We start from the raw sequence: 26,470 nt of genomic DNA, 5'->3' as shown, positions 1-26,470 counted from the left end.
TCTAACTACACCCCACATCACAAATTTCAAGCCCCCGGCACTATTACCCTCGTACCCCTACACCCAGACTAAGCAGCAAGGCAGAGCAGCTCCCGGCCAAACACACACCAACACCCGTGACACAGCACAGGACAAACGAGGGAACACAACAGGGACAGAAAACTCTGGGCAAGAAGAATGACCCTGAGGGTCCAGAGAACTCGGAATGAGATGACCTAGGTAAGATGGAAGGTGAGCTGGCCAGGCTCAGAGAACCCTGCAGGAACAAGATGCCATCGGGATGACTTATCCCAAGAAATGCAGAGATGGATGCCCAAGAATCCTACAGTCAGAATCCTCTACCTGTCTTTGCATTCTCACAAGACCTAACCCGCCGAATGGATCAGGGCGGTGCACGGCTGTCAATACAGCTCAGAACAAGACCTGAAAAGGCATCGGACTGGATGCTTGTGAAGAGAGATGGATTCTGATGAGTGTCCGAGCAGCTGAGACAAAGGCACCTGGCTGAGGAGCACAGAGATCAGAAATGCTAAGACTGATGCCAGGGGTTTTGATAGGCCCCTCAAAGGGCTAAGTGAAAAGACAGCACACACAAGACACCCAAAGGACAGAGAGCACAACAGACAAGTGACACAACACACACCAGGACTGCTCTGCCCTGCACACCTCGGCACTGTGATCCAGAATGAGACCTTCCCTTGATGTAGCCTAAGGGGTCACATCTTGGACATCCCTGTCACCAAAAATGACTCAAAAAATCCCTCCCACTGGCCCCTGATCCCACACCCCGCTTTCAAGCCCTCCCTGGCTCCGAGCCCTCCACTTATCTCTCGGACGTCTAGGGAGGTGAATCCACGCTGGGTGGCAAAGAAGGCCGCCTCTCCCTCAGGGAAATTCCTGCTGCTGCTGGGCTGTTGTCTCCTACACAGCTACAATAAAGAAAACCAAACATCAAAGCATAATCTTAGCAGCACATCAGCCAGAAACCAGCAATTCTGCTACTCACTGTCTCCTAAGCTTGCCTGTGTCCTCGGCCCCGTGCTTCAGCTGCGCTCAGAGGCCAATGCCGGCGTCGCAGGGTCTGCCTGGGTAAAGAGCAGACAAGGTGACGTGGCAGCGCTGGAACTTGAGGGGACCATCCCTCCTTCTCCTCCCTGACTCACCTCAACTCCTCGCCCGTTATCCAAGCCTACCTGGATGGGGCCTTCACAAGGAGAAGATCAAGGCTCCATCACAGACTCCTGGAATGCTCCCGGAGGGCTCACGGGTGAGGTGACCCGGGTCTGTCGTCCGGTTGGTGAGAGGGGAGCTCGGCCTCCTGCGAGTGGACTCCCTAAAACACACAATAACGGAGGCTTAGAGTTGCACCAGCGAGTGAGGCTTGAACAATAGCAACTGCTTCTGTCCACCCATCACTGCTCACCTCGCCCACGTCAGCTTGACTGCTGAGATCCGGCTTTACCACCTAAAAATAAAGACAAAGAACAGAGCTGTAACACAGCCATCATTTACACCTCCCCTGCAAACACAAACAGGGACTGACCTTCTCAGGGGAGCCCCTCACCCAGGATGGGGGGCTCTGCCACGGATTTCATCTCTCTGCATCTGAAAGAAAGTTGGGACAAAAGTCAGAGTGCTGCAGGATACCTTGACAGCTCCACACATCTTGTGCCAATCTAGGAATACCCTCGACAGTCTAACTACACCCCACATCCCCACATCACAAAATGCAAGTCCCCGGGACTCATCCTATTACTTCTACACCCAGACTGAGCAGCAAGGCAGAGCAGCTCCCAGCCAAACACACACCAACACCCATGACACAGCACAGGAAAAACGAGGGGACACAACAGGGACAGAAAACTCTGGGCAAGAAGAATGACCCTGAGGGTCCAGAGAACTCGGAATGAGATGACCGAGGTAAGATGGAAGGTGAGCTGGCCAGGCTCAGAGAACCCTGCAGGAACAAGATGCCATCGGGATGACTTATCCCAAGAAACGCAGAGATGGATGCCCGAGAATCCTACGGTCAGAATCCTCTACCTGCCTTTGCATTCTCACAAGACCTAACCCGCCGGAATGGATCAGGGCGGTGCACGGCTGTCAGTACAGCTCAGAACAAGACCTGAAAAGGCATCGGACTGGATGCTTGTGAAGAGATGGATTCTGATGAGTGTCCAAGCAGCTGAGACAAAGGCACCTGGCTGAGGAGCACAGAGATCAGAAATGCTAAGACTGATGCCAGAGGTTTTGACAGGCCCCTGAAAGAACTAAAGGAAAAGACAAGACACCCAAAAGACACAGAGTGCACAAGAGACACAACACACCCTGGGACTGCTCTGCCCTGCACACCTCAGCCCTGTGATTCAGAATGAGACTTTCCCTTCATGTAGCCTAAGGGGTCACATCTGGGACATCCCCATCTCCAAACCCAACTGAAAAAATCCCTCCCGGTGACCCCTGCCCTGGCACCCTGCTTTCATCCCCTCCCTAGTTCCGAGCCCTCCACTTATCTCTCAGACGTCTGGGAAGGTGAATCCACGCTGGGTGCTAAAGAAGGCCGTCTCTCCCTCAGGGAAATTCCTGCTGTCGCTGGGCTGCTGTCTCCTAGTCAGCTACAATAAAGAAAACCAAACATCAAAGCATAATCTTAGCTGCACATCAGCCAAAAACCAGCAGCTCTGCTATTCACCGTCTCTTAAGCAGGACCGGGTCCTCGGGCCCCGTGTGTGCTTCAGCTGAGCTCGGAGGCTGACGCTCGCAGCGCCAAAGCCTTAGAGGCATTACTGGCACCGAGCCCACCCACCGTGGCCTCCATTAGGGCTGTGAGCATCCCCGGTTAGAGCAGGACAGGAACGCAGGGTGGACATCCCCGGTGAACCTCAACCCTGTGGACTCGGCCCCACCACTGTCACTTCCTGCCTGGCCCTAGCTTAGGGTTACTGCCTGCACCTCTCAGGACTTCTGGCATTGTCTAGCATTAAGATTGCTGCCTGCACCTGCTCTCAGGGAAACAGTGTTGGCAGCAGCGCTGTGAGGGCCGGGATACCTGTACTCTGACTTGTATCCTAGGCTGTACCCCCGATTTTCACTGTGCGTTCTCTAGACCTCGAGTCCTTTACTTCTCAAGCCCTCCTTCAGCCTCTGTGTGCCACTGTAAACTCCCCCTGCTGAACCCTACTAACCCTACGCCTTGCAACTAGCATTGCTCCTAATCAGGACGCTCCTGGGCCAGGAATCCCCTGCTGCAGCCTAACCCTGTGGACTCTAAAAGAAGGCCAATAATGTGAAGCTCCCTAGAACATGGAGATGGGTCAGAACTGCCCCGCCCAGCAAAGGCTCTGGTGAAGCTGAGGAGAAACCCTCACCCTTTACTTTTGAAGGGACCACCCCACTAGGGCCTTCTCTTCTAAGGTAACTTTAAATCACCTCCCGGGACTGAAAAGGTTTTTTCCCTTCTCCTGACCACCAGCCCCAACACTTAGCTTTTGGAACACGAGTGGAATGTCCGTCCTCGACAGAACGTTCTCAGCATCTCAGACATGTTCTCAGCATCCGCTTTGGGGCTGCCGTATCCAGACTTTGTCTCCGCACCTCCTCGCGCTACCTAGGATCACAAAACAGGAAATGTGACTATCCCCCTCCAGAAGAGTAATCCCCAGGGCTCCTCTGCACTGCTGCCCCAGCTCCCCCTCAGATCTTCACTCCGCTCCAGAGGCTGACAGGAGTGGACCCAGCAAAAGGAAAAAGTAAATGCTGAGCGCATCGCTCACCTATGGGTCACCCTGCCTAAAGGGCAACTCACCGGCTCTCTCTATTCCTTAGCACGCCTGGGACAGCAGTGGCACCTGCAAAGAAACAAAAGAAGCAAAAAATCATGCTGAGTTACTGTGAAACAGCAACCTCCCCAGTCTGACTGAAGCATGCCACAAGTATACCTTAATGCTGCACCCATCTGGCCTCTGGGGCCAGCACATCTGGCAAGGGGACAACCTAAAGTAAAAAAAAAAAAAGAACAGTGAATGCTTAGAGTTGCACCAGCAAGTGAGACTTGAACAATAGCAACTGCTTCTGTCCACCAGTCACTGCTCACCTTGCCCACGTCAGCTTGACTGCTGAGATCCAGCTCCACCTCTGGGAATTCCTTGCTGTCACCAGACTGCTGTCTCTTAGTCAGGTACCATAGAGAAAACCAAATGCTGATGTACAATCTCAGCAGATCTGTTGGCCGGTCAGTGAGGGGGTCTCCCTGTAATACCAGTGGACCACCTAAAACACACAAACAATAATGGAGGCTTACAGCTGCACCAGAAACACCACTACCCTGACCACACAAATACAAGAATACTAGAAAAGAAAAAACAAAAAATAATGCAGCAAAAAAAGCCAGCTCTTATTACTATAAGTCCAACTACCAAATATAATAAAAATAACCCCCATGTCCAATCCCCTCAAAAAAACTTCAAAATATATACCCGCAACCCCCTCAATCCTAAAACTAAAAGATCCATTCAACTATAAACAGCATCTCCCAAATTTTCCATAATTATAGAACACACACTAAAACCAAACAAGCTAAATAAATAAATCCCTGTAATACAATAAACAATAATTGAATTATAAATATTAGAAAACCCTAATAAATTAGCTACATCACACTACCCCAAACCCATCAAAACAAATACTACACACTCACCATAATAAAAACCACCACCAAAAAAATAAAAACCTCCTTTACATCTCACACTACAGCCAATTACACCATTGTAAACCTTAGAAAACACACCCTCAAAAAACACTGTATCTCACCAAAAACAATTCAACAAAACTCAGTTCAAAAATACTCTGACCGACATGTAAACTACAAAACCTAACACGAAAAAGAAACCATATCTCTCACCATACACCATCTACAAACAAGATAAAGCTACACAATAAATCATTCAAAGCCACTAAACAGAAAAAATAACCCTACCCAACTTGAATCCCTACATATCACACACAAAACCCCAATACCACGTATCAGAAGTCTAGCAAAAAAAGCTACTTAAATTAATTCTAGCTCAAATACAAACAACCCCTCCAACAAAGTTATCCTCACTCAAAAACCAAATTACACATAACATCAAAAATCAGACAAAACACTACACGCCACCCAAGAGCATAATACTTAATAAAAACCACATAGAAATACCACAACTCATTAAAAATCCAGGTGGAAAGTTTTCTTCAGTTTGAATACTGACAACCACAGAAGAAGAGTTTCTTCACTGAATTTGAACTCCTTTTCTCTCCATAACTCCTTTTATTTCCTGGGAGCACCACAGAGAAATTAGTAAGACAAAGCTGCAAAGAAAAAAAAATCTCCCCTACAAACCCATGCTGGCTTACCTGCTACTGCTGTCCGGCACAAAGAAACCCCCCACATCCACGTGCTCCTGCAGGCGCTGTAAGAAGCTTTCCCACCACCGCAGAAACCACGCTGAGCTCCTCACGGCCCGATGCCAAAGTGAACTCGGGCTCCTCTATTAAACCGCCCCCGGCTAGAACCGGCCCCTCATTATCCTTTACAGCTCACACTTGTGGCGGCTCTGCTGCCCTCCTCATCCTGACGGTCACACCTGGGGCTGCTCTGTCTCCTCACCATCCTGTGACAGCTCTCACCTGCAGCTGCTGCCAGTCCGAGTGTCGGGGCACGGGAAGAGGGGACTTGTGCTCATCCCCGGAGAATTCGTTGTCCGCACCTGGCGCGCTGGGGCACCGGGCTTTCCTTGATAGGGATAACGACCCCTCTTCTCCTGCACGTGCCCAAGGCTGAAACTGGGATTCCACCTCCTAAATTCCGTATGTGTGAGGGTCATAATCCCCAAGGAAATCCCCCCGCAATCGTTACCCTCCATTTACAATTTTTCCTTTGGAATCGTTGCTAACTTGTCTTTCTGTGCAAGGGTTCCAAACGTTTATTGGGAGTTCAGTAGCCGGGTTGGCTTTTTTATAACTTAGCTGACAATCCCAGGCTAAATCCAAACACCCAGAGATACAGGGAAATATGGAGACAGTTTATAAATATTGCCCAACCCTTACCCTGAATTCTTCATCACACATCCTCGGAGCAGATTTACTCCATCCTTTCTTCCCAGCAGCACCTCTCCAGCACAAATCTCACTTCTCACAACTGTTTCTTCCCACAAACCAAACAGAAATCTACTACGAGGCGAGGCGGGGAGGGGCGAGGCCGGTCTCGGCGCAGAGCCCCCGGGCCCTCAGGGCGGGCCGGGGGGACCGGAGCAGAGCCCGGGCCGGGTTGGAGCCGGAGCCGGTCTGAGGGCGGAGGCCCCGGGCCCTCAGCGCGGGCCGGGGGGCGGGCGCGATTCCCGGGGCCCGCTGTCCAATCAGCACTGCCGATGCCTCAGCGAGCCCGCCAATCGCGGGGATTCAAAAGGGTGGCGGAAGTAGCTGCTGCTCTATGGGCTCGGTGAGGAACGCCCCGGTGGGGTCCCGGCGCCGTGCACTTGGGACCCGCCCCGCGCCCCTGAAGCCGCGCCCCCGGTACTGCCCGGCCCCGGCTGCCTCCGGGCCCCGCCTCACAGAGCCCCGGCTCCGCCCCGGCTCCGCCCCGACCCCGCCCCGAGCCCGCCCCGGCTCCACCCCGAGCCCGCCCCGGCTCCGCCCCGAGCCCGCCCCGGCTCCGCCCAGAGCCCGCCCCGGCTCCGCCCCGGCTCCGCCCCTGCTCCGCCCCGAGCCCGCCCCGGCTCCGCCCCGAGCCCGCCCCGGCTCCGCCCCGAGCCCGCCCCGGCTCCGCCCCGGCTCCGCCCAAAGCCCGCCCCGGCTCTGTCCCGAGCCCGCCCCGGCTCCGCCCCGAGCCCGCCCCGGCTCCGCCCCGGCTCCGCCCCGAGCCCACCCCGCCTCCGCCCCGAGCCCGCCCCGGCTCCGCCCCGAGCCCGCCCCGGCGCCCCGCGCTGCCCGGGATGGGGGCGGGACCATCGCCCGCGGCCCCGCCCCGCCCCTCGAAGCTGAGCCGAGCCGAGGTTGCTCGCGGCCCTGCGAGGAGCCAGGCGGGGCCGGGAATGGGAGCGGGCGTTCTGGTTCGGGTCCTGTCAGTGTCGGCTGCGGCTCCCGAGCGGTGCGGCCCCCCTCGGCGGGCGGGCTGTGGGTCTCGGGGCCTGAGGACCGGGCTGGCGTTGCCGTCGGGATCGGGACCGGGATCGCTGCGGGCGGCAGGAGCCGCTCCTGCTCCGCCTGCAGCCGGAGCTGCGCTGGAGTCCTGGCGGGGCTCTGGGCACGGGAGGACGGCGGCGGCGATTTCCTCTGATAACCTCTGATATCGACCCCCCCACAGCATCATTGATCCCCACCCGAGTGTCACTGACCCCCCCCCATGTCATTGATGCCCCCCCAATATTCCATTGATCTTCCCTCAGCGTCGCTGACCCCCCCCAAAATTCCATTGATCCCCTCCACTTGATCCCGCCCTTTTTCTCCCCTCACGTTTCCCGCCCTTTTTCTCCCCTCACGTTTCCCCCCCTTTTTCGTGGGGAACGACCCCTGAGGGGTCCTGTGGAAGGATTCTGGAGGTCCGAGGGGTGAATTTGGGGTTTGGAGGGAGGTTTTGGGGGGTCCCAGGGATGGATTTGGGGGTTTTTGGGGGTCCAAGGGATGGATTTGGGGGTCCCGGGGTGGATCTGGGGTCCTGGGGAGGTTTTGGGGGGTCCCAGGGGTGGATTTGGGGTTCATGGGGAGGGGTTTGGGGGTTTTTTTGGGGCCTCAGGGGTGAATTTGGGGTCCGGGGAGAGGTTTTGGGGTTTTTTTGGGGACCCAGGGGTGAATTTGGGGTCTGGGGAGGGGTTTTTGGGGGTTCCTCACCTGCAGGGCGTCGCAGGGGTGGCAGGGGGAGGGGGCAGCGGGGGGGCCCAGCGCCCACCCCCCCTTGGGCTTCAGGAGGGCGTCGATGAGACCGAAACAGCTCGGGGGGGGGTCAAAAACGAGGGGGGGGGCACGGGCTGGAACCCCCCAGTGCCCCCCAAACCACCCCCAGGGCCCCCCCGACCTCCAGGAGCCCGCAAAACCCTCCTCAGGTTCCTTTGATGCCTCAAATGGGCCGCCCAAACCTCCCGAAGATCCCCCAAAAACACCCAAAGCAGCCCCCAGGACTCCCCCCAGGCCCCCCAAAACCCCCCAAACCCCTCCAGGACAACTCGGGACCCCCAGGACCCCCCAAAATCCGCCCCCCCCTCCCCCTGAGGCCTCATTTGACCCGCTCCACGTTGCGGACAGGCACCAGCTGATCAAGCCACAAGCACCAGCACCTGCGGGACTGGGATGGACTGGGAGCACTGGGAGGGTCATCAGAGAGAACTGGGATGGACGGGGAGTGGACTGGGATGAACTGGCAGGTGTGTGGGGGTCGATGGTGGGCACAAGGTGCCTTACTGGTCTATACTGGGATGGGTCTATTGGCCCCAGGGGAGGGGGTGTGGCCACACTGGTCCAGACTGGGAGGGGTGTCACCATGGAGCCAGAGGCGGAGTCGAGGATCCGGGCGAGGCAGGGACACCTAGGGGACAGCCAGGGCACCCCAGAAACACCTAAGGGACAGCCAGGGCACCCCCAGGGACACCTAAGGGACAGCCATGGCACCCCCAGTGACACCTAGGGGTCAGCCAGGGCATCCCCAGGGACACCTATGGGACAGCCAGGGCACCCCCAGATACAGCCAGGGCCCCCCAGAGGACAGCCAGGGCATCCCAGTGACACCAGAGCACCCCCAGGGACACCTATGAGACAGCCAGGGCACCCCAGGGACAGCCAGGGCCCCCACAGGGACACCTATGGGACAGCCAGGGCCCCCGCAGGGACACCCAGGGAACCCCCAGGGACACCTAGGGGACAGCCTGGGCACCCCAGGGACAGCCAGGGCACCATAGGGACACCTAGAAGACAGCCAGGGCCCCCACAGGGACAGCCAGGGACCCCCAAGGGACAGAGAAGGCACCCCCAGGGACACGTAGGGTACAGCCAGGGCAACCCCAGGGACAGCCACGGCCACACCAGGGGCAGCCAGGGCCGCCCCAGGGAGAGCCAGAGCATCCCCAGGGCACCGCCACGGACACCAAGGAAACCCCCAGGGACAGATAGAGGACACCCAGGTAACCCCAGGGACACCTAGGGGACAGCAAGGGCACCTCAGGGACAGCCAGGGCACCCCCAGGGACACCTAGGGGATAGCCAGGGCACCCTAGGGACTCCCTGGCCACGCCAGGGACAGCCAGGGCACCCCCAGAGACACCAGGGCTCCCCCAGGGACACCTAGAGGACAGCCAGGGCACCCCCAGGGACACCTAGGGCACCCCAAGGGACACCTAGGAGGCAGCCAGGGCACCCCCAGGGACACCCAGGGCACCCCCAGGGAAACTTAGGGGACACCCAGGGCACCCCCAGGGACATCTAGGGGACAGCAAGGGCCCCCCAGAGACAGCCAGGGCACCCCCTAGGGACACCTAGAGGACACCCAGGGAACCCCCAGGGACACCCAGGGAACCCCCAGGGACACCGAGGAGACAGCCAGGGCCCCGACAGGGACACCCAGGGCACCCCCAGGGACACCAAGGGGACAGCCAGGGCACCCCCAGGGAGACCTAAAGGACAGCCAGGGCACCCCCAGGGACAGCCAGGGCCCCCCAAGGGACAGACAAGGCACCCCCAGGGACACGTAGGGTACAGCCAGGGCACCCCCAGGGACAGACAAGGCACCCCTACGGACACCTAAGGGACAGCCAGGGCACCCCCAGGGACACCTAGGGGACAGCCATGGCACCCCCAGGGAAAGACAAGGGACCCCCAGGGACACCTAGGGTATAGCCAGGGCCGCCCAGGGACAGCCAGGGCCCCGCAGGGGACAGCCGGGGCACCCCCAGGGAGACCTAAGGGACAGCCAGGGCACCCCAGTGACTCCAGAGCACCCCCAGTGACACCTATGGAACAGCCAGGGCACCCCAGGGACAGCCAGAGCCCCCACAGGGACACCCAGGGAACCCCCAGGGACAACTAGGGGACAGCCTCGGCCCCCTCAGGGACAGCCAGGGCACCCCCAGGGACACCTAGGGGACAGCCAGAGTACCCCCAGGGACACCTAGGGGACAGCCAGGGCACCCTAGGGATACCTAGGGGACAGCAAGGCACCCCAGGGACAGTCAGGGCCCCCGCAGGGACACCCAGGGAACCCCCAGGGTCACCTAGGGGACAGCCACGGCCCCCCCAGGGACAGACAAGGCACCCCCAAGGACAGACAAGGCACACCCAGGGACACCTAGGGGACAGCCAGGGCACCCCAGGGACACTTAGGGGACAGCCAGGGCCCTCCCAGGGACACCAGGGTACCCCCAGGGCCCTCCCAGGGACAGACAAGGCACCCCTAGGGACACCTATGGGACAGCCAGGGACCCCCAGGGACAGCCAGGGCACCCCCAGGGACACCTAGGGGACAGCCAGGGCACCCCAGGGACGCCTTGGGGACAGCAAGGCACCCCAAGGACACCTAGGGGACAGCCAGGGCACCCCAGGGACAGCCAGGGCACCCCAGGGACACCTAGGGGACAGCCAGGGACCCCCAGGGACACCTAGGGGACAGCCAGGGACCCCCAGGGACAGCCAGGGCACCCCCAGGGACAGCCAGGGCACCCCCAGGGACACCTAGGGGACAGCCAGGGCACCCCCAGGTACAGCCAGGGGACAGCCAGGGCCCCCCCAGAGGTTGAAGGGGCCCCCCCGCTCCAAACCCAGCACGGATGCCTGCGTTGCGGCCCCCCAAAAACCCATGGCCTCCCCCCGAGCTGATATCGACCCCCCCACAGCATCATTGATCCCCACCCGAGTGTCACTGACCCCCCCAATGTCATTGATGCCCCCCCAATATTCCATTGATCCTTCCTCAGCGTCGCTGACCCCCCCCCAAAATTCCATTGATCCCCTCCACTTGATCCCGCCCTTTTTCTCCCCTCACGTTTCCCGCACTTTTTCGTGGGGAACGACCCCTGAGGGGTCCTGTGGAGGGATTCTGGAGGTCCGAGGGGTGAATTTGGGGTTTGGAGGGAGGTTTTGGGGGGTCCCAGGGATGGATTTGATGGTTTTTGGGAGTCCAAGGGATGGATTTGGGGGTCCCGGGGTGGATCTGGGGTCCTGGGGAGGTTTTGGGGGGTCCCAGGGGTGGATTTGGGGTTCATGGGGAAAGGTTTGGGGGTTTTTTGGGGCCTCAGGGGTGAATTTGGGGTCCGGGGAGAGGTTTTGGGGGTTTTTTGGGGTCCCAGGGGTGAATTTGGGGACCGGGGAGGGGTTTTTGGGGGTTCCTCACCTGCAGGGCGTCGCGGGGGTGGCAGGGGGAGGGGGCAGCGGGGGGGGCCCAGCGCCCACCCCCACCTTGGGCTTCAGGAGGGCGTCGATGAGACCGAAACAGCTCGGGGGGGGGGGGGGTGTCAAAAACGGGGGGGGGTCACGGGCTGGAACCCCCCAGTGCCCCCCAAACCACCCCCAGGGCCCCCCCGACCTCCAGGAGCCCGCAAAACCCTCCTCAGGTTCCTTTGATGCCTCAAATGGGCCGCCCAAACCTCCCGAAGCCCCCCCAAAAACACCCACAGCAGCCCCTTGAGACTCCCCGCAGACCCCCCAAAACCCCCCAAACCCCTCCAGGACAACTCGGGACCCCCAGGACCCCCCAAAATCCGCCCACCCCTCCCCCTGAGGCCTCATTTGACCCGCTCCACGTTGCGGACAGGCACCAGCTGATCAAGCTACAAGCACCAGCACCTGCGGGACTGGGATGGACTGGGAGCACTGGGAGGGTGATCAGAGAGAACTGGGATGGACGGGGAGTGGACTGGGACGAACTGGCAGGCGTGTGGGGGTCCATGGTGGGCACACGGTGCCTTACTGGTCTGTACTGGGATGGGTCTAATGGCCCCAGGGGAGGGGGTGTGGCCACACCGGTCCAGACTGGGAGGGGTGTCACCATGGCGCCGGAGGCGGAGTCGAGGATACGAGCGAGGCAGGGACACCTAGGGGACAGCCAGGGCACCCCCAGGGACACCTAATGGACAGCCAGTGCACCCCAGGGACAGCCAGGGCACCCCAGGGACACCTAGGGGACAGCCAGGGCATCCCCAGGGACACCTAAGGAACAGCCAGGGCACCCCCAGGGACACGTATGAGACAGCCAGGGCAGCCCTGGGACACCTAGGGGACAGCCAGGGCACCCCAGGGACACCTAAAGGAAAGCCTGGGCACCCCAGGGACAGCCAGGGCACCCCAGGGACACCTAGGGGACAGCCAGGGTTCCCCAGGGACACCTAGAAGACAGCCAGGGCCCCCACAGGGACAGCCAGGGCCCCCCAAGAGACAGACAAGGCACCCCCAGGGACACCTAGGGGACAGCCAGGGCCCCACAGGGACAGCCAGGGCCCCCCAATGGACAGCAAGGGCACCTCCAGGGACACCTAAAGGACAGCCAGGGCACCCCAGGGACAACTACGGGACAGCCAGGGCACCCCAGGGACACCTAGGGGACAGCCTGGGCCCCCACAGGGACAGCCAGGGCCCCCCCAGGGACAGACAAGGTACCCCTAGGGACACATAAGGGACAGCCAGGGCCCTGACAGGGACACCCAGGGCACCCCCAGGGACACCTAGGGGACAGCCAGGGCACCCCCAAGGACACCTAGGGGACAGCCAGGGATCCCCAGGGACAGCCAGGGCACCCCCAGGGACACCTAGGGGACAGCCAGGGCACTCCCAGGGACACCTAGGGGACAGGCAGGGCACCCTAGGGACAGCCAGGGCTCCCCCAGGGACAACTAGGGGACAGTCAGGGCACTCCAGGGACACCTAGGGGACAGCCAGAGCACCCCAAGGACAGCCAGGGCATCCCCAGGGACACCTCCGGGACAGGCAGGGCACCCCCAGGGACACCTAGGGGACAGCCAGGGCACCCCAGGGACACCAGGGCACACCCAGGGACACCTAGGGGACAGCCAAGGCAACCCCAGGGACACCTAGGGGACAGGCAGGGCACCCCCAGGGACACCTAGGGGACAGCTAGGGCACCCCAGGGACACCCTGGGCACCCCCAGGGACACATAAGGGACAGCCAGGGCACCTCAAGGAGAGCCAGGGCACCCCCAGGGACATCTAAGGGACAGCCAGGGTACCCCAGGGACACCAAGGGGACAGCCAGGGCACCCCCAGGGACACCTAGGGGACAGCTAGGGCACCCCAGGGACAGCCAGGGCCCCCCCAGGGATAGCCAGGGCATCCCCGGGGACACCTAGGGGACAGGCAGGGCACCCCAGGGACACCCAGGGCACCCCCAGGGACACCAAGAGGACAGCCAGGGGACCTTCAGGGACACCTAGGGGACAGGCAGGTCACCCCCAGGGACACCAAGGGGACAGCCACGGCACCCCAGGGACACCTAGGGGACAGCCAGGGCACCCCAGGGACACCCAGGGCACCCCCAGGGACAGCTAGGGGACAGCCAGGGCACCCCAGGGACACCCAGGGCACCCCCAGGGACAGCTAGGGGACAGCCAGGGCATCCCCAGGGACACCAGAGCACCCCCAGGGACACTTAGGGGACAGCCAGGGCCCTCCCAGGGACACCAGGGTACACCCAGGGCCCCCCCAGGGCCCCCCCAGGGACAGACAAGGCACCCCTAGGGACAACTATGGGACAGCCAGGGACCCCCAGGGACAGCCAGGACACCCCCAGGGACACCTAGGGGACAGCCAGGGCACCCCAGGGAAAGCTAGGGCACCCCAGGGACAGCCAGGGCATCCCCAGGGACACCTAGGGGACAGCCAGGGACCCCCAGGGACAGCCAGGGCACCCCCAGGGACTCCAGGGCATCCCCAGGGACACCTAGGGGACAGCCAGGGCACCCCCAGGTACAGCCAGGGGACAGCCAGGGCCCCCCCAGAGGTTGAAGGGGCCCCCCCGCTCCAAACCCAGCACGGATGCCTGCGTTGCGGCCCCCCAAAAACCCATGGCCGCCCCTCGAGCTGATATCGACCCCCCCACAGCATCATTGATCCCCACCCGAGTGTCACTGACCCCCCCAATGTCATTGATGCCCCCCCAATATTCCATTGATCCTTCCTCAGCGTCGCTGACCCCCCCCAAAATTCCATTGATCCCCTCCACTTGATCCCGCCCTTTTTCTCCCCTCACGTTTCCCGCCCTTTTTCTCCCCTCACGTTTCCCGCACTTTTTCGTGGGGAACGACCCCTGAGGGGTCCTGTGGAAGGATTCTGGAGGTCCGAGGGGTGAATTTGGGGTTTGAAGGGAGGTTTTGGGGGGTCCCAGGGATGGATTTGGGGGTTTTTGGGGGTCCAAGGGATGGATTTGGGGGTCCCGGGGTGGATCTGGGGTCCTGGGGAGGTTTTGGGGGGTCCCAGGGGTGGATTTGGGGTTCATGGGGAGGGGTTTGGGGGTTTTTTGGGGCCTCAGGGGTGAATTTGGGGTCCAGGGAGAGGTTTTGGGGGTTTTTTTGGGGTCCCAGGGGTGAATTTGGGGTCTGGGGAGGGGTTTTTGGGGGTCCCTCACCTGCAGGGCGTCGCGGGGGTGGCAGGGGGAGGGGGCAGCGGGGGGGGCCCAGCGCCCACCCCCCCTTGGGCTTCAGGAGGGCGTCGATGAGACCGAAACAGCTCGGGGGGGGGGGGGGGGGTCAAAAACGGGGGGGGGTCACGGGCTGGAACCCCCCAGTGCCCCCCAAACCACCCCCAGGGCCCCCCCGACCTCCAGGAGCCCGCAAAACCCTCCTCAGGTTCCTTTGATGCCTCAAATGGGCCGCCCAAACCTCCCGAAGATCCCCGAAAAACACCCACAGCAGCCCCTTGAGACTCCCCGCAGACCCCCCAAACCCCTCCAGGACAACTCGGGACCCCCAGGACCCCCCAAAATCCGCCCCCCCCTCCCCCTGAGGCCTCATTTGACCCGCTCCACGTTGCGGACAGGCACCAGCTCATCAAGCCACAAGCACCAGCACCTGCGGGACTGGGATGGACTGGGAGCACTGGGAGGGTGATCAGAGGGAACTGGGATGGACGGGGAGTGGACTGGGACGAACTGGCAGGCGTGTGGGGGTCCATGGTGGGCACACGGTGCCTTACTGGTCTGTACTGGGATGGGTCTAATGGCCCCAGGGGAGAGGGTGTGGCCACACTGGTCCAGACTGGGAGGGGTGTCACCATGGCGCCGGAGGCGGAGTCGAGGATACGAGCGAGGCAGGGACACCTAGGGGACAGCCAGGGCACCCCCAGGGACACCTAAAGGACAGCCAGGGCACCCCAGGGACACCTAGGGGACAGCCAGGGCACCCCCAAGGACACCTAAAGGACAGCCAGGGCACCCCAGGGACACCTAGGGGACAGCCTGGGCACCCACAGGGACACCCAGGGCACCCCCAGGGACACCTAGGGGACAGCCAGGACACCCCAAGGGACACCTAGGGGACAGGCAGGGCACCCCCAGGGACACCTAGGGGACAGCAAGGCACCCCAGGGACACCCTGGGCACCCCCAGGGACACATAAGGGACAGCCAGGGCTCCCCAAGGAGAGCCAGGGCACCTCCAGGGACACCTATGGGACTGCCAGGGCACCCCCAGGGACACCAAGGGGATAGCCAGGGCACCTCCAGGGACACCTAGGGGCCAGCAAGGGCACCCCGAGGGACACCAAGGGGACAGCCAGGGCGCCCCCAGGGACACATAGGGGACAGCCAGGGTACCCCCAGGGACCCCTAGGTGACAGCCTGGGCACCCCCAGGGACAGCCGGGGCACCCCTAGAGCACCCCAGGGCACCCCCAGGGACACGTAGGGGACAGCTAGGGCACACCAGGGACAGCCAGGGCACCCCCAGGGACACCTAGGGGACAGCCAGGGCACCCCAGGGACACCCAGGGCACCCCCAGGGACAGCTAGGGGACAGCCAGGGCATCCCCAGGGACACCAGAGCACCCCCAGGGACACTTAGGGGACAGCCAGGGCCCTCTCAGGGACACCAGGGTACCCCCAGGGACAGCCAGGGCCCCCCCAGGGACAGACAAGGTACCCCTAGGGGACAGTCAGGCCACCCCCAGGGACACCTAAAAGACAGCCAGGGCAGCCCTGGGACACCTAGGGGACAGGCAGGGCACCCCCAGGGACACCTAAGAGACAGCCAGGGCATCCCAGGGACAGTCAGGTCCCCCCAGGGGACACCTAGTGGACAGCCCGTGGACCCCAAGGGACACCTAGGGGACAGCCAGGGCATCCCAGGGACAGTCAGGTCCCCCCAAGGGACACCTAGTGGACAGCCCGTGGACCCCAAGGGACACCTAGGGGACAGCCAGGGCACTCCAGGGACACCTAGGGGACAGCCAGGGCAACCCCAGGGACAGCCAGAGCACCCCAGGGACACCTAGGGGACAGCCGGGGCGCCCCCAGGGCCACCTAGGGGAAAGCCAGGGCACCCAGAGCTCCAAGTGCTCTCCAAGGCAGGCTCAAAACCCTTACCAACGATTGGCTTTAATAAAGCAACTCACACAAAGTCACCAGCACCACACGGTTGGTCTGTAACGGCTGCAACAAAATATGCCCTCCTGGAAGCAGTTCAGCACTTACTGATCACTTCTTTGTTTTGGCACTTCCCAGCCAGGGCCTGCGGGGCCTCCTGCAGATGCAGGTCTTCGCTGACAAGGCTCCACTTGTGCAGCAGCAGCAGGATTAGGGGCAGGAGCAGGAGCAGCTCCCTGAAATTTTAGAAAATATTAGAAAAATACAGGCAAAAATCTCACCTCTGTCCTCCCCTAAGAACATCCCTAGGACATCATCCCAGTTTTTCCCAGCTAGGAGCTGCAAGGAATTCAGGCAGGGGAATTGACATCAGGGAACAGCTTTGTAAAGTCAAAGGCAGAAAGAGAAGATCCACCAGCAAAGGGCAGGAAAGGGGAAAGGTTTCTGAAAACATTTCTGCAGTCTAATTAATAATTATTTCTGCTTCCCCAGCGAGAAGAACACAAACTCACAGCCATTCAGGCCTGACAGTCCCCTGCAGCCAGAGCTCAGCACACATCCACAGAAGCAAGTCCAGCACCTGAAAGAAAAAAAAAAAAAAAAAAACAACAAAAAAACACAATCAAACCAGAAGGAAAAGGTGATTTCTTTGGCTTCAAAGTTATTTCAAGTTCTTAAAGCCCAACACAGCTGATAGGAGAAACAGAGTCAGGGCTCCTGGCAGACAGAGGGTGTTTTCCCCCCCAGGGGACTGCAGAGGAATTGTCTGGGACTTGGACTGTCCCTCGGGGTGACACCAGTTGCTGTGACTTTTATCATTCCATATGTTTGACTCCCAAAACTTCCCAGCCCAGGGGCTTGAGCTGACAGGGCAGCACAAAGATTGTTCTCTGTGTGGTGCCCAGATTTGGGGTTCACTGTCACCTTTGCTAGTTTAGATGAATTATACCCACGGCCCCGAATTCCCTGCTCAGTTCCTGCTGCAATAACCTCACAGTGCCTCACAGAGCATGGATATTCCCACGCAGAGCTGCTGCTTGAATGCCAGATGTGTCAGGAACTAGCAGAGCTTCCAAGGAAGCTCAGCAGGATGGGGACAGGATAGGTTTCTATTCCATAGATTTGGTTAATTCTAACCCTCATCCCCTGGGGGTCACCTGTCAGATTTCCCTGGAATTCAGCCACCCCCTGAGCTCGGGCTCCAGGTGATGTTTCAGAGCAGGAGAAGGCACTGGCCGGCCTGTGCTGAGGCAGCCCCTGTGCCCTCGGGAGGACACAGCTCCCTGCAGGAGCTCAGCTCCTTTCCGAGCCCCAGCAGTGGCCTCTGCAAGTGCCTTTCCCTCAGGCAAGGGATGCCCATCCCTGCCTTCAGCACACCTCCAGTGGGACCCACCTGCAAAAGCTTTCCATCACTTCTGCACTCCGGCTGGCTCCCTGGAAAAGTCCAGACTTCATCCAAACGAAACTCCATCCCACTCAAACCTTTGATTTTGAGGCATCTCCGAGGGCCGTTGCTCTGGATTTAATTTCTGTGAGGGAGGAGCACCTTGGCTTTAATGCTGCCGATGGGTGATGTCCTCAGGCTGAAAGGGAGGGGATTTGGGGTGGCCAGGACATCCCTGGCAACTGTGTGGGAGCTCCGGGAGGTGGGAATTGCTGTCTGAGCCCCTCTGCAGACAGCCCGAGCCGCCGTTCCCGGGCAATGCCAGCTGTTCCCTGGGGAGCTCTTGGGCTGTGGGTGCCTCTGTCCGGGCTGCAGCATCTCCCCGTGCCCGGCGGGAGCAGCCCCTGGCCGAGGAGCCGCGGCAGCCCCGGGGCCGTGTCCGTGCCAGCCCCGAGCCCGGCCCCGGGCCCTGCGTTTGGCCGCCGCTGCCACGGGCGGGGCCCCGCAGGCACAGCTCCTCCCCTGCACATCATCCCAGGGCTGCTGGCCCCGCTGGGGCTGCCGGCCTCCTTCCTCCCTGCGCCTCCGGGCACCCGGGACACCTGCAGGAAACCCCGAGGGACACTGCAGGCGGCACGGGGGGGCACCGAGGCCTCCGGCCAGAAAAGCAGCCCCGGCCTCAGCAGCTGCCATCAGTTTGGCCCGGCAACACTCACCTGCAGGAAACGCCCCTGTGCGGGTGGGACCGGCCCTGCCTCTCTCCAGAACTTTGGCCGTGGAAGAAGGGAAGCCTCAGGACTTGTCCTGCTCTTTTCCGCCCAGAAAGAGACTTTGTGTAAGTACTTTTACGGCAGCTGTTGAGTAAATCCTGGAAAGGACAGGAAATCAGCGTCACTGGAAGAGCTTTGTGCTGTCGTGACCTGCCAGCCAGTTCTGCCCTCGAGCCATTCCAGGGGCTGGTGTGTGAAGCAGCTTTGGCAGAGAAGGCGGCACTGCACTTACCTTAGTGGGGCCAAGCGTTGCCATCCTATGGAGGTCCATCCCCATAATGCAGAGATTGGTTCAGCTGCTTGGAGCAGAGTCCGGGTAATGCCAAGGTGCTGAGTTCGATTCTCAAACGGTCCGTCTGCTTGAGAGTCAGATTTTAGGATCCCTCTCAGGCTCAGTATATCCTGTGACCTGGAAATAAGAGGAAAATTCTCGGCTGAGTTTTAATAAAACAGCTTTTGCCATTGCAGGGTGTGAGCTGCACTCGGTGATTTTCGGCCGCGATGAGCCCCACGAGCATTCCGCCCTTCCTTGCCGCCATCTTGGTTGCGTCTGAGGCCACTTCCGGTCCCGCCGGCATCTTTTTTGCGGCACCGCTAAGGCCCCCGGCAGGTGTTTACACAGACGCCTGACTAAATCCACGAATCCGAACCCGGAGGCGGCGCGGATGAGCACATGGCCGGTGTCTGCACACCTGGAAACGCCGCGGAAAATTGCGCCCGGGCGGCGCTGTAGTCGGGGTTTTTGTGCAGGCATCTGCGTAAACGCCTACAGGGTCCTTATTTTTTCCCGCCCTTTTGGCCGCCTTTTTTGGAAGGTCGGGCGCCTCGCGCCTCGGCGCCATTTTGTGAGGGGCGACGCGTGACTTCCGCTTTTCCTTGCCGCCATCTTGGTTGCTCCTGAGGCCACTTCCGTCCCGGCCGCCATGTTCTTTGTGGCTCGGCATAGGCCTCCGCCAGGTGTTTACACAGACGCCTGACTAAATCCACGAATCCGAACGCAAGCGCGTCGCGACTGAGCACACGGCCCGTGTCCCCACACCTGGAAACGCCGCGGAAAATTGCCCCCGGGCGGCGCCGTAGTCGGGGTTTTGTGCAGGCAGCTGCATAAACACCTATAGGGTCCTTATTTTTTCCCGCCCTTTTGGCCGCCCTTTTTAGAAGGTCAGGCGCCTCGCGTCTCGCCGCCATCTTGGTAGTGGAACCCACTAAAATGCCCCCTCGGCCGCTCACACAAGCGCCTGACTCAATGGACTGCCGCCCGCGGCGCCGCTGCGCCCCCATCCCGTGTCCGCACACCCGCAGACGCCGCGGAAAATCGCGCCCGGACGGCTCCGGGGTCCGGGTGGCGCGCGCAGGCAGCCGGCTGCCACGCGCTCGGGCTCCTTGCCTTTTTCCCTCCCTTTCGGCCCCGAGCTGCGGGCGGGCGGGCGGCAGCGCCGCCCCCGAGCTCACAATGCGGGGCTGCCACGCGCGTCGGGGACGGGCGGGGGGGGGACAGCTGCACTACCGCTCTTTGCCCACAGGGTGGCAGCACTGCCGCACGGCTCCGGCGGGACGGTCATGGGGGACAGCTGCACTACCGCTCTTTGCCCACAGGGTGGCAGCATTGCCGCACAGATCAGGCGGGACGGGCGGGAGGGACAGCTGCACTACCGCTCTTTGCCCACACGATGGCAGCATTGCCGCACAGATCAGGCGGGACGGGCGGGAGGGACAGCTGCACTACCGCTGTTTGCCCACACGGTGGCAGCATTGCCGCACAGATCGGGCGGGCCGGGCGGGGGGGAAGCTGCACTACCGCTCTCTGCCCACAGGGTGGCAGCACTGCCGCGCGGCGGCGCGGAGCGGAGCCATAAACGAACGTGCCCAGAAATGCCCTTCCGAACAGCCTCCGGAATAAATGGCCCAAAAGACCCCCGAGCACACCTGCGAGAACCCTGCCAGCAACCAGACCGAAACAAAAAAGCCTTTCGTTCAGGCTCTATTTCAATATTTTTTATCTTTGTGATTCTGATATTTACATTAATCATTACAATTCAGCTTTTATATTATGTACATTATACATCATGTATTATGTTTATTATACTATTATATTTATTATATATATTAAGTATAGAAAGTTATATATAAAATAATTTATTATTTATTATGTAATGTTATAAATAATAATACATTTCATTGAAATATCATGATTATGTACATTATAGATGTTTATATTATGTATATTATATATATTTATAAAACGTGTAGTATGTAATAATATATTGTGTATTTATTATTTATATTATTTTTCATATCCTATACTTTTTGTTATTTTTCTTTTTCATTATTTTTTAATTCGTTTGTTTATATTTTAAACGATATTTTACACTAGATGAATTCATTAACCTAACACATCAGAAACACAATTAATTTGAATTAAATGAGCCTGGTTTTCTAAGGGGTAAAGTTTTAATCTTTATTCAAATAATATGGGCATGTTTTCTCTTTCTCTATGGTTTTTTTTTGGTGGGTTGCGGGGGAGTTTAGTTTGTGGGTTTTCTTTTTTTGTTCGCTTTGTTTTGGAGTTCTTTGCTAATAAACAAGCAGGGTCGGAGAGTTCAAAATAAAACGTCTACTTTGTTTTTATTGCCCCCTCTGAAATACGCCTCGACAGCCTGGACAGCAGGCTGCTGCTGGTAACACTGTGCACGGGTAGGAGGAGACCTGGTCGGGGCTGGGAAGGAAAAAACGGCACCACGGTGGTCACAGCTTTCTCCCTTCAGGAGTTTTATGGAGCAGAAAATACAGAGCTTTTGCCAACTGCGCTCTCTATGACATCCCGACGTCCAGCGGGCACGGAGGTCATTTCTCATCTTTCTTGCCAACAGCCAAACCCCCAGGCGCCCGGGGGAAGAAAGAGTATGGGGAAAAAAAAAAGGAACAAAGAAAACATGAAAAAATAAACCAAAACTATAGAAAATAATAAATAAAATTAAAATACCAAAAGAAAAAAATTTCAAAGTAACAAAAAAGTGGAAAAAAAAATTTAAACAAAAAATTAAAATAAAAAACTAAAAGTAGTTTTAACAAGTAAATAAATAGCTAAAGAAAAAAATATAAAAATTAAAAAACGGAAGAAAAAGTCTTTGAAAAACCACAAAACGCAACATGAGAAACCACAACAAAAGAGCATAAAAATACAAAAATAACAAGAAATAAAATACAAAATTAAATAAATGCAGCTTTCACCTCCTGCCACTGCCTAAAAAAGCACCATGGCTTTCCTCAATTATGCAGCAATAAGGGAAACAAACCCAGTGCCCCCCAGAACAGAAGGTTTTCTAGACAATTCCCACTTTTGCTTGGAAACAAATTCTATTTTAGTGGGAAGCTCATTTTGGACAAACACCCAAATGTGCCAAGGTAGGAAAGAACCAGCCCCCTGTGTCCAAGGAACAGCAGCTAGGCCTGGATTCAGGTTTTAATGGCATTTATGTAATTAAAAATGCAGTAAATTGAACTTTACAAAGAGATGAATCATGGCAAATAAATACTTCAACGTTTTCTTGGGAATTCACAGAATTTTGTGGAGATGGTGCTGGACAATTCCTGATTTACCAACATTAATTGGATAAATTTCCTTGGAAATGTGCTCTACAAGGTGCAAAAATTCCAATTAGGATGGAAAATTGGAATAAATAAATATTCCCTTACTAAAATCAGAGAGAAAATCAGAGTTATTCCTTCAAATAAAAGGAAGGAATAACATCTAAATCCAAGCTTGCCTGGAAAACAAGCTCAGGAATTTCTAACATTGAAAACTTTTGCAAGAGTCATGAAGTTGGTGAAAGTTCATGGAATGATGATTTAAAATCTGCTTCCTCTGCTCTAATTTAAAGGGAAGTGGGAATTCAACAGGTCCAGTTACTCCTATCCAACCTTGGACTGGGATAAGGCCTTCCAGTGGCTTCACTTCCTACTGGCTCTCTCCTTTTTGCCCACAACCTGGAAGAGGAAAAGCAACAGGAATAAAGTCTCAAACAGGATGGCCTTGGTCCAGGCAGACTGAAATGCAGCTCCCAGGGAGGGAGGCCAGGCTGTGCCTCGGGGAGCTCCGGGAATCTGGGATTGCCCGTGGGATTAAAGGGCTGGAAAAGCACACCCACCTGCCAGGTTCAGTGCTGGGACCGAGCAAGGCCGGGGCTCGGGGGCAGCAGTCAGAGCTGGGACTGCAGGAGAACACCCCAAACCCGGGTTAAACATCCGGCATGACACGCAGCACGCTCCGGGAGAAACTCGGGTGGGAGAAGCCGCGGGATGCTCCACGTTCCTTGCCCTTGGCAGCTGTGCCAGGGCCTCCATCAGAATGCTGACCTCACCGTGCAGCTCCTACAAAATAGGAGAACTTATGGGAATCGCCCAGCAATCCATGGACTTCCAGTTATTAAGAACCACAGCTGCAGCGAAAGGTGCCCAAACTCTACTGCAAACCAGCAGGTCTGAGGAGACGCAGGGATTTATTCCTGAGGGGACACAAGGATCCCTCAGCCAGCCAGGATTTCTCCCAGGCTCTTCCCACTGCTCTCTGAGGACACAAACAGCAGTTTTTCCCTGGAGTTCCCCTTTCCAACAATGCCAAGACTCATGTTCTCCTCCAACCCCAGGTTCAGGAAGGAAAGTAGGAATATTATCACTGCACAGACTGTCCAGGAGGGTGTGACTGAGGCAGCAGCACCAGCTCCCACTCCACTGCTGCTCTGGATTCCTGAGCAGCTCCTTTCCATCCTGCCCTTCCCAGCACCATTCCCTGGGTGCCATGTCCACAGACACCTTCTCCATGCAGCTTAAAACCCACAGACACCAACAGAAAGGAGATCAAAAATCAATTCACATGCTGCTAGTCAGAGAGAATGGGAGAGGCCTAAAAATCTGCATTTATTTTAGAACACTAGAGCAATTTCTTCATGACCCTGACTATCAGTGATGGGCAGATAAACACCTTCTTTAACTTACTACCTGCAAAAACATCAAGTTTCAAGTTTAGTAAAGATAAAATTTTGCTGCAAAAATAAAAGAGGTGGGATGTTGGTGTTAGTGCTTTAACCTTCGGACATTAGCGGGTATTTGTAAAACAAATTCATTATTGAAGCAGCTAACTTGAAAATAAGGGGGTTTTACAATAAAGTTGACCAAAAAAGAGTCTCAAAATTAAGATATAGGTTGCACAAATATTTAAGAAAAAAAAAGTTGTCTTTCGTGCATATAACCTGCCAGCCTCTCATGTCTTCAGTCCTTACCATTTATTTTTACCAAGGTGATGACTAAAACCTTGTCAAAAGCTCAAAAAAAAAAACAATCCAGGACAAGGCAGGTGTTTTCCCAAGTACCCCCAGTGTGGAGCTGTGTCAGCCACAAGTGTTTGCTCCCTCAGCCCAGCCCGGAGCAGGCTCCAGCTGCTGCCCAGGGGTTACCAAGGGACTCGCCTGTTTCAAGCTGTAAATGCAGGTGGCCTGCACTGGAGTGCCAAAAAATGTGAAATATGTGACTCTCACCTTGAATAGCGATCGATCTTCTCAGGGGAGCCCCTCACCCAGGATGGGGGGCTCTGCCACGGATTTCATCCCTCTGCATCTGAAAGAAAGTTGGGACAAAAGTCAGAGTGCTGCAGGATACCTTGACAGCTCCACACATCTTGTGGCAATCTAGGAATACCCTCGACAGTCTAACTACACCCCACATCACAAATTTCAAGCCCCCAGCACTATTATCCTATTACCCCCACACCCAGACTGAGCATCAAGGCAGAGCAGCTCCAGGCCAAACACACACCAACACCCGTGACACAGCACAGGACAAACGAGGGGACAGAACAGGGACAGAAAACTCTGGCAAGAAGAATGACCCTGAGGGTCCAGAGAACTCGGAATGAGATGACCGAGGTAAGATGGAAGGTGAGCTGGCCAGGCTCAGAGAACCCTGCAGGAACAAGATGCCATCGGGATGACTTATCCCAAGAAATGCAGAGATGGATGCCCGAGAACCCTACGGTCAGAATCCTCGACCTGTCTTTGCATTCTCACAAGACCTAACCCGCCGAATGGATCAGGGCGGTGCACGGCTGTCAGTACAGCTCAGAACAAGACCTGAAAAGGCATCGGACTGGATGCTTGTGAAGAGAGATGGATTCTGATGAGTGTCCGAGCAGCTGAGACAAAGGCACCTGGCTGAGGAGCACAGAGATCAGAAATGCTAAGACTGATGCCAGAGGTTTTGACAGGCCCCTGAAGGGCTAAGGGAAAAGACAGCACACACAAGACACCCAAGACACAGAGTGCACAACAGACACAACACACACCAGGACGGCTCTGCCCTGCACACCTCGGCACTGTGATCCAGAATGAGACTCTCCCTGGATGAAACCTAAGGGGTCACAGCTTAGACATCCCTGTCTTCAAACCTGACTCAAAAAACCTTGCTAGTGACCCCACACTCTTCTTTCATGCCCTCTACGGCTCTGAGCTCTCCACTTATCTCTCAGATGTCTGGGGAGGTGCATCCACGCCGGGTCCCAAAGAAGGCTGCCTCTCCCTCGGGGAAATTCCTGCTGTGACCAGGCTGGTGTCTCCTCGTCAGCTACAATAAAGAGAACTAAACGTGACCCTGTGCTCTTAGCAGCACATCAGCCAGAAACCAGCAATTCTGCTACTCACAGTCTCCTAAGCTTGCCTGTGTCCTCGGCCCTGTGCTTCAGCTGCGCTCAGAGGCCAACGCCGGCGTCGCAGGGTCTGGTCTAAAAATAAAGACAAAGAACAGAGCTGTAACACGGCCACCATTTACACCTCCCCTGCAAATCAAAACAGTGACCGACCTTCTCAGGGGAGCCCCCTCACCCAGGATGGGGGGCTCTGCCACAGATTTCATCCACCTGCATCTGAAAGAAAGTCAGAACAACAGTCAGAGTGCGGCAGGATACCTTGACAGCTCCACATATCTTGTGGAAATCTAGGAATACCCTCGACAGCCCTGCTACACTCCACATCACAAATTTCAAGCCCCCAGCACTATTATCCTATTACCCCCACACCCAGACTGAGCATCAAGGCAGAGCAGCTCCCGGCCAAACACACACCAACACCCGTGACACAGCACAGGACAAACGAGGGGACACAACAGGGACAGAAAACTCTGGGCAAGAAGAATGACCCTGAGGGTCCAGAGAACTATGAATGAGATGACCGAGGTGAGAAGGAAGGTGAGCTGGCCAGGCTCAGAGAACCCTGCAGGAACAAGATGCCATCGGGATGACTTATCCCAAGAAATGCAGAGATGGATGCCCGAGAATCCTACGGTCAGAATCCTCTACCTGCCTTTGCATTCTCACAAGACCTAACCCGCCGGAATGGATCAGGGCGGTGCACGGCTGTCAGTACAGCTCAGAACAAGACCTGAAAAGGCATCGGACTGGATGCTTGTGAAGAGAGATGGATTCTGATGAGTGTCCGAGCAGCTGAGACAAAGGCACCTGGCTGAGGAGCACAGAGATCAGAAATGCTAAGACTGATGCCAGGGGTTTTGATAGGCCCCTCAAAGGACAAAAGGAAAAGACAAGACACCAAACAGACAGAGTGCACAACAGACAAGTGACACAACACACACCAGGACTGCTCTGCCCGGCACACCTCGGCACTCTGATCCAGAATGAGACTTTCTGTAGCCTAAGCGGTCACTTCTTGGACATCCCTGTCACCAAAAATGACTCAAAAAATCCCTCCCGGTGGCCCCTGATCCCACAC

General features: G+C 57.5%; 2 long non-coding RNA genes across 2 annotated transcripts; both read right to left on the bottom strand.

Annotated features, from left to right (window-relative positions):
* Positions 1 to 16,853: 16,853 nt before the first annotated feature.
* On the bottom strand, positions 16,854 to 19,067 carry LOC136304465 (uncharacterized). The gene is made up of 4 exons (XR_010724606.1): positions 18,928 to 19,067; positions 18,642 to 18,793; positions 17,935 to 18,070; positions 16,854 to 17,121 (listed from the first exon to the last, which is right to left on the bottom strand). It is a non-coding gene; the product is annotated as an uncharacterized lncRNA (long non-coding RNA).
* A 5,867-nt stretch (positions 19,068 to 24,934) lies between these two features.
* Positions 24,935 to 26,016, bottom strand: LOC136304467 (uncharacterized). The gene is made up of 3 exons (XR_010724608.1): positions 25,546 to 26,016; positions 25,388 to 25,467; positions 24,935 to 25,310 (listed from the first exon to the last, which is right to left on the bottom strand). It is a non-coding gene; the product is annotated as an uncharacterized lncRNA (long non-coding RNA).
* Positions 26,017 to 26,470: the final 454 nt, after the last annotated feature.

This window comes from Chamaea fasciata, unplaced genomic scaffold (assembly GCF_029207755.1).
Source record: "Chamaea fasciata isolate MVZ Bird 193981 ecotype frontalis unplaced genomic scaffold, bChaFas1.0.hap1 SCAF_94, whole genome shotgun sequence".
In the NCBI taxonomy this organism is placed as follows: Eukaryota; Metazoa; Chordata; class Aves; order Passeriformes; family Sylviidae; genus Chamaea; species Chamaea fasciata.
Note: the sequence above shows the minus strand (reverse complement) of the source record. Positions and strands in the feature narration are given on the sequence as shown.